At 40.9% G+C, this 7941-nt stretch overlaps 1 protein-coding gene across 2 annotated transcripts in view; it reads left to right on the top strand.

The window, feature by feature from the left end:
- Positions 1-7941, top strand: part of abl1 (c-abl oncogene 1, non-receptor tyrosine kinase) — a 33523-nt gene that overhangs the window by 8068 nt on the left and 17514 nt on the right. The gene's annotated exons all lie outside the window — the stretch shown is intronic.

The following is a 7941-nucleotide window of genomic DNA, read 5'->3' as shown; positions in this document are numbered from 1 at the left end:
TCTCTCTCTCTCTCTCTCTCTCTCTCGTAATCCATTTCTCTTTTAGTCTGTCTGGCTCTTTCTTGGCTGTAACTCAAGGAATCTACCGTATACAGTCTACGCCCAATCTCCTCCCCTGATCCCTGTGGGGGGGGTCTGCACACCCACGTGCATACCCATTCAGCAGGCGCCTCAGTAATGCTCATTCAGGCCAGCTGTTAGGCCCCTGGTGACTTGTCCTTTGCTGTGGCTGGCTATGTCTCCAGACTAATGGGCATGCACACACACACATGCAACTCTCAAGTGAAAGGGCTTCTCCCTTATCTAATCTGTTTACTACTTAATCTTGATAGTGCTTTGAACGGTCTTTTTTGATGGCACTTTGACGAGTTTGCCTGTAACATTGTGTGTGTGTGTGCGTGTGCGTGTGTAAGACACATTTGTCCCTTGCCGAATGACACCTTGCTGATTAGTGTTTTCCCCTCTCATCAAGTTTTGACCACCTGGAAATGAGTCTGTTATTACCACCCAAGATGATGACTAGTCAAAACAGCTGTGTTTATAAATCAAGTAAGTCAAGATTTAACTCTTGTAATCAAGGTCTACAAGGACCTGAATTCAGGACTGATGACAGTCATGTTCTGGTGCAAAAAGTCAGAAAAAGCAGTACAGTATACGATATTTAATCATGTTCAGATCTGAAATAGTACAAGTCCAAATGACACAGTCAAGATAGAGCTCAAAATATGCATATGTCCATTCTTTTCCCACAGAGAACCAGATTAATCAGTTTGTCTGTAGAATTCTTGTCTTGTGTTGAATTGTGATAGATTTATTAATATATTCGCTTGTTAGAACATTGTAGGATAAGACTGGAATGGACAGATGCTCTGCGTAGAAGGTGTCTGTTTTTTTTTTAATGGCAGTATTTTACGTTGATAAGAAATAAATCTTGTTCCTGCTGTTAATAGACACTGTACACAGCAGACATTTTGACTTTGCCATAGTAGATAAAGCACACTTGTTACTAACAACGATGGCTCTGTTTAATCCCAAGTGTCTAACCACAACACTGTGTTGGTGAGCCAACATGCACAATACCAGGACCCTGAAACGGAAGCAGCTGAATGGCATTCAGATTTTATTTACACCTTTGCTCTTTCTACTGTGGTATGTCAAAATGCCGTTCATGAAAAATAACTATTGTATAAGTTATCCGGCATGACCATATCGATAGATTCCTGACCTACAGCCTCTTCATCCTCTTCCTCTCGGGACGGTCCGCTCTGTTTTGTTGAAAATCACTGGTGTTTGTATGTGATCTGTTGCACCAGAGCTGTGTTAAGTATTATCTGTTTTACACAGAGAAAAACAGAGAGAGAGAAAGAGAGTTGAACACAGGGCAAGCCACAGAAGTGGAGTGAAGAATGTGACCTCTTGTGCATTCCTCCCTCAAATAACTGGTGCAATCCCCTTCCTTTTCTACCTCACTCCCTAGTCCTTTTTTTCTTCTTTTTCTCCCTCCTTTTTGTCTTTCTCTCATTTTTGCCATTGTCTCTCTCTATTTCTGTCTTGCTCTCATTCTCAGGTCTTATTTAATGTGGATTTCACAATTTATATAACATTTTTTATTTTAGTTTTATAAACATGGAGTAATAACAAAAATGGGCAACAAGCTGAATAATGATGATCTGCAGACAATAATGGAGCTAGAGCACACAAAAATGTACAGTATTCAATGGTAAACTGAACATGAGCAGCAAACATTAGCAACAGTACATCAGCATTCAGAGTCTATAAGTTGAGAGTATGTGTATTTTCTTATGCAATATGGTTATGGGTGCATTTTGTAATAGTTAATCGCTATCTGCCACTATATCTGTCATGTAAGACCATAAGGGGGGGTGTGTGGTGTTGTGTGTGTTGTGTGTGTGTGGGGTGTTGTGTGTGTGGTGTGTGTGTGTGTGTGTGTGTGTGTGTGTGTGTGTGTGTGTGTGTGTGTGTGTGTGTGTGTGTGTGTGGTGTGTGTGTGTGTGTGGTGTGTGTGTGTGTGTTGTGTGGTGTGTGTGTGTGTGTGTGTGTGTGTGTGTGGTGTGTGGTGTGTGTGTGGGTGTGTGTGTGGTGTGTGTGTGGCGTACCAGCCATAGACCTGAATATAATATTTTACTTTTATAATTATTTAATACTTTTCAACTTTTCAAAGTTAAGTTCTCTTATTTTGTTGATAGAATACTTCAGGTGTGTGTGTGAAAAGTAGTAGTTGGTGTGCATAGTTGGAGTGTACACTCAGATACTTTTGCTTGGTCAGCCCATTTAATTTAATGGTGCACCATACCTGTCTTCTGGTTTGGTTAAAGTTTACATTTCAACTAGAAAATTTTGAATCATTTAAAATGAATTATTTTGTAAAAAAAGACATTTAACTGCTAAAATTGAGAAATGATAATCTATTTGTAATAAACTTAATTTCAAAGGGGACAAAATCCCAAATGAAGTGATGTTTGCACACAACTATTGAAAGTGTAAGCATGTCGGTTTAGGACAGACAGTCATGTGGTTTTTGTTATTTGGAGTCACTTCAGCTGTTTGCTTGTTTTAATGTTAGTTATATGGTCAATCATTGTTGTCAATCTTAAACGGCCACCAGGACAAGGATCATCTTGCCTAGACCGTGGGGATCACTCCTTAGTCACACATGGGCGGTACTTGCACCACTCGCATGCATACCAGGAACCTCCACATTGGGTTAGGAATGCAGAGTGCCAGCTTTTCGCTAGGTGCACACCACACACACACACACACACACACACACACCACACACACACAAACCACCACACCACACACACACACACACACACACACACACACAGCAAAACAAACCATGTTCACCCCTCCATGCCTGCCCAGCTCCACACAGCTGTTGTTTTCCTGCAGACAACCGTCTACCTAGGATGCCAGCTCTGTCTTTTTGGTTCAGCCATTTACGGGCCCTCTTGGTCAGAGAGCTTTCCTATGCAGATTACAGGATAAAAGTCCCTAGGGGCAGGATTTTACACTAGGGCATTTGCTTTCTTCTTGATAAAATACTGTTATATAAGGTTGATTTTGAGTGTAACAGTATCTAGAGTTTAATATTTTAATATTTTTGAAGCTTGATTTCCATTGAGCAGGCATGAACATAATCCTATCCACTCAGGCATCGTCTGGCCAGTTAAATTGTCTGTTTGTTTTTTTCCCCCTTACCAGTCCAGGCCATACAGTACTGGTATGCTTTCCTGTCCCTTTGTGTTGTGTTGTGTTAAGCTCCTCTTCATAGCGCTATAAGAGGAGTTCTGCTATGCTTGCTGCATCTGGATTCACTTAGACACAAAGACGAACCGAAGCAGCTTCACTGCTGCCTGAGAGCCTCATTGCCAGAGTCACTCTTCTATGTATCTGTTTCTGTTTTTACCCCAGTGGGCACACAGACACATGGGGTCTTTCCACAGACATCTAGATAACATCTCAAAGGTTAAAGTTAGTAAAAACAGACTCTCTGACCTGTTTACTCTGTCTGTCTCCTCTTATTAAGTTGTCTTTTTTTTTATGCTGTTGAATTGATAAATTAGACCCCACGTAATAGCAGAGGCTTTGCTACTAGCTTTCTCTTTTTATGATTGTAGAATTGCAAACCTCCGACTCATACGTACATGCATGCACCCTTTTCGTTTCTGCTTTTTCTTCCCCTCCTGAAAAAGTTTGGCTCTCCTTGTCTGCACACTCATAAAACAATGGAATATAAAAAGGTGTGCTTTCATTTTAGCATTTTAGGTCAAATTGAGTAGTTCAGCTGGGTTCTGAAAATGACTGGATTAGCACCCTCTTTTCTACACCACACCCACCTGAACACACACACACACACACACACACACACACACACACACACACACACAGATACGTTGCTTCTCCCTCTTCTTTTCCACAGACCTTTTTAACAGATTAGTTAGATTATTAGCAGCAGCGCAAGTGATGAATAGTTGTGTGCATTTGACCTAGCTTTCTATTTGCTCAAAGTATGGAATTTAAACTCTTGACTCAAACATTTCTATTCTCTGCAGGTTTTCATATTTTTGGGACTGCATAGTTTTGTCTATCGTGTGGCATAATGAACAAAGAATCTGCTTAGTCACCTGGTTTGTGTTGCTGTATTTTGTGTCTGTCATGATAAAAATGGTTCCTCTGGTCCTCCTCCAATAGGTGGGCTGGGTTTAACTCCCTATGTTTGAGTTCAGCGTGCTAACAGGTCTGCAAAGCCCATTTGTTTTGAAGATTGTTGTAAAGCTAAGCTGACAGTGGACTGTTAACGGGTCACCTCAAATGAGCGGGATTTGGCTGGAGAGAGTTTGTGTGTGAGCAGTTACACAAGAGCATGCACATAAAGTGGATTTCATCATAAAATATGTTAAATGACCTCTGGGTCAGCTTCACTGTTTCCATGTAAAATACAGTGGGGAAAACAATGTCTCAAAGCTCAGAGAATCAACATGTTTGCCTTTTGTTCTGTGTGCATGTGATGATTTCTGCACATCAGAATCTTTAGAAAATATTTGAATTTGCCAGCAGGTTTGCCTTCTGTATGTTCAGTTTCACTGTTGTCCACATTGATTGGAGTTATTACCACCTCAGGCGGATGCTAGCGCTCTTAACCTTGAATCAGAGCAGCCACTGTTGTGATCTTAAGTGTCCACACTCCCTGTGGACAATACTAAGTGGAGAATTATGCCGAACTCTAAACCCTTTAACCTCATGTGCTGGTCTGCTCGCCTCAGACACTCTGGCTGCATTCTCCAGAGTGCCCTGAGTAAACAGCCACATGTGCGTGTGTGTGCACACACGCACACACACACACACACACACACACACACACACACACACACTTACCTGGTTCTTGAGTGTCTGATATTTAAGTACACTTGCCTGGTAGAGATTGCTGTGACTGTTTGATAATGTAATGAAATGATGAACCATGTGCAGTGCAGAATTACTATGAGGAACATACGCAGCTTTGTCTATTTCCCGCCCTTCTCCTCCTCTGTAATTAGAAAGCTCGCTCTGTTTAAAAGTGTAATGACTTCCATGACTTGGATGGACAGGATTCATGCCAAGTACATTTCGAACATTAGACTGTGTGATTATGTTTGTGTGCGTGTGCCCTCATGCATGGACTGGGTAGGACAGAAATCAAGCAGTTCTCAAATATCATTATAGTATTGTAACATTTACAATTGCTGAACAGTTGCTGCCTCTGAGTTTAGGGATATAACCTCTTCTTTGCTTGAAGATTGAAACAAGGGAATCAGGAAAGCAGGAGGGGGGTACATGAGAAGTAAAGGGCCCAAATCTTTCCCGTGGGTGGATGTACGTCAGCTAACTGTTAACATACACGGCCCGGATTATAAAACTTGAGCGAGTGATTCTCCTATGAGCTCACTTCCAAACAATGTGCTTCAATTTTCTCCATCTGCAACCTTTTTTCCTCTCTCCTCCACCATTTTTTTATAGCCCCTCTCCTCTTCCCTTCATCCTCTCATCTCCCCAACACTTTGTGCCTGTGGTAGGTTAATGGGCCTTTCTCAGAGTTTGAGGAAGCCTGCATTTCTTCTTAATTGGTGTTTGGGGCAATGCATGAGAGGAACACAAATGTTTGCCATAGCAGCACTGCAGCGGGCCTGGTGTGATGTGACTGAATGTTCAGAGTACTGAGGTCATTACTTGCAAAACGACTGAGACTGAGCCATGTTAAAGAATACCGATAGATGCATCACTGACACCAAACAGACAAGCTTACCTTGAGGTATCGGACTAGTAGATGTGGATCTGTAGTGTTAGGCCGGGCCATATCAAGTCTGTAATTTCACTTGGGATTATGAGTTGTTTGTGTTAATTTCCATTCCACCAATCTTGACTGCTAACTGTTGATCTGGAAATAGTTTAGAAATAGCACCTTTTCTCAACTATGCCTTTCCACATTTGAAGGACTTTTCCAAAGTCTCTATGAAGCAAGCCTAATAATACCCATTATATTATTGATAAAATGTGCATGCCCAGCCATTAGCAAACTTTTTTTTAAGTATAATTTTTTGGGCATTTGTTTTTTTTAAAGGCCAGTTGAAGACATGAAAGGGGAGAGCGGGCCATGCATGACATGCAGGGCCGAACCCGGGCCCGCTGCGTCGAGGAGTAAACCTCTACATATGGGCGCCTGCTCCACCAACTGAGCAATCCATGCGCCCAGCCGTTAGCAAACTTAATAAACGTAGGCAACAACAGCTTACAACTTATGGGACTATCCGATTGCTCAGACCAACATGACCTCTTTGAATTTTTTTTTCTTTCGATTCTCCTCATATGTTAAACATAATTCAGTTTATGTCTTTAGAAACATCGGTATATTGTTCTCTTCTATCTTTGTATTACTTGCCAAGTAGACCACTCAACTTATCTTCCAAAAATATTAACTAAAACTAGGCCTTCTGGTTAACAAAATTTCTGTCTGTCAATGACGTATGTATGGGGAACATTTTTAGTCAGCTGTTTTGCTCCCACATTGGATATTCCAAGTTTAGCAATCATGCTGTGTTATTGTGTCATCTAGCTGACTACCCATCAGTATATAATCACCCACTTGACTGGGCCTCTTAGATCTGAAGTGATGTTTTTCCTTTAAACATAGTCAGATTAGACATAGTCAGATTAGACATAGTCAGATCATAGCTGCTCTTTTGTTTTCTGTGGTTTTCAGTGTAATCCCGTCCAGCAATCCTTTTAGTCCATATAGCACATATAGCATAACAATATCCTGCAATAAAAGTCTCTGAAGGGCACCTCAGAAATTAAAGATTTTGATCATCTCTATACAATAACATGTCTCACATATGTAGTATTTATTGCATGGCTATTGTTATGAATTGCATTAGGTTTTATCATTCTGTAAATGACGGTCTTCACCCTCTGTAGATGGCCTACTATAATTTTGTCAGAGAAATGCATCCTTCTCACGTGTGCTATCCTTTAATAAAGAATGGGGAAAATAAACATTTAAGTAGAATTTGAACATAATTTGAGCAGGGATGTAGGCTGTGGTTAGCTGGAGCTAAAGAGAAAACAATCAACAAGTGGGATAAAGGAACAGAAGCCACAGAACTGAAAACATTGCTTATTTGACAGATGATCGATATTCCAAGATGCATTTCTAAGAACAGCTGTAGTGACATTTTTTTTGTTTTTAACCTTTCCAATAGATTAAGTTAAAGAAAATTTAGTTCAGAAGCATGCCTCTGAGTGAGTTTTGCATCACTACACTTATAGACAGTCGAAAAGAGATACAAGTTGTGTTGCAAGAAAGCTTGGCTTCTGCCAAAGATTCTTTTTTCCTTTTTAGATATAGCCAAACCGCCGCTGTTTCTCTAAAAATCAAAAGATAAATGTTCTCATTTTAATAAATTAAAATATTTTGCTTACATCATTCACATTTGAAATGGCCTACGGCAAATTAGCCTTGTGTGGGTGGTGTGTGTGAAGTCCAGAGTAGACTGCTCAATGTTATTCCTTTCTGCCTGTTAGCTGTTCTTGACTGTGAGCTTTAGCTTTTCTCTTTTACAACCTGGTCCTGTTACCAGAACTGACTCCTCAACCTGTAAACAATTCAGATTGAGAGAGGGGGGAAAAGCATGGGCAAAAAGAAAGCGAGAGCAGCACACAGACAGAAAGGGGGGGAGGGGGGGTTAAACAGTTGGAGGAGGAGCTTCTTGTAATCATTTCATGACTTCAACAAAAGGGAATAGGAACTAGCCTATTTAAGGTCAAAGTTTGAAATGAGACCTCTGCAGTGTTTGTCTCGTGTTGGCATGAATTTTTGGTGATGGTGTGCTGTTTGTACTCTTCTTCGTGTGTGTGTGTGTGTGTGTGTGTGTGTGTGTGTGT

This window comes from Etheostoma spectabile, chromosome 16 (genome assembly GCF_008692095.1).
Source record: "Etheostoma spectabile isolate EspeVRDwgs_2016 chromosome 16, UIUC_Espe_1.0, whole genome shotgun sequence".
Taxonomy (NCBI): domain Eukaryota; kingdom Metazoa; phylum Chordata; class Actinopteri; order Perciformes; family Percidae; genus Etheostoma; species Etheostoma spectabile.
This window is presented reverse-complemented; position numbering and strand designations above follow the sequence as displayed.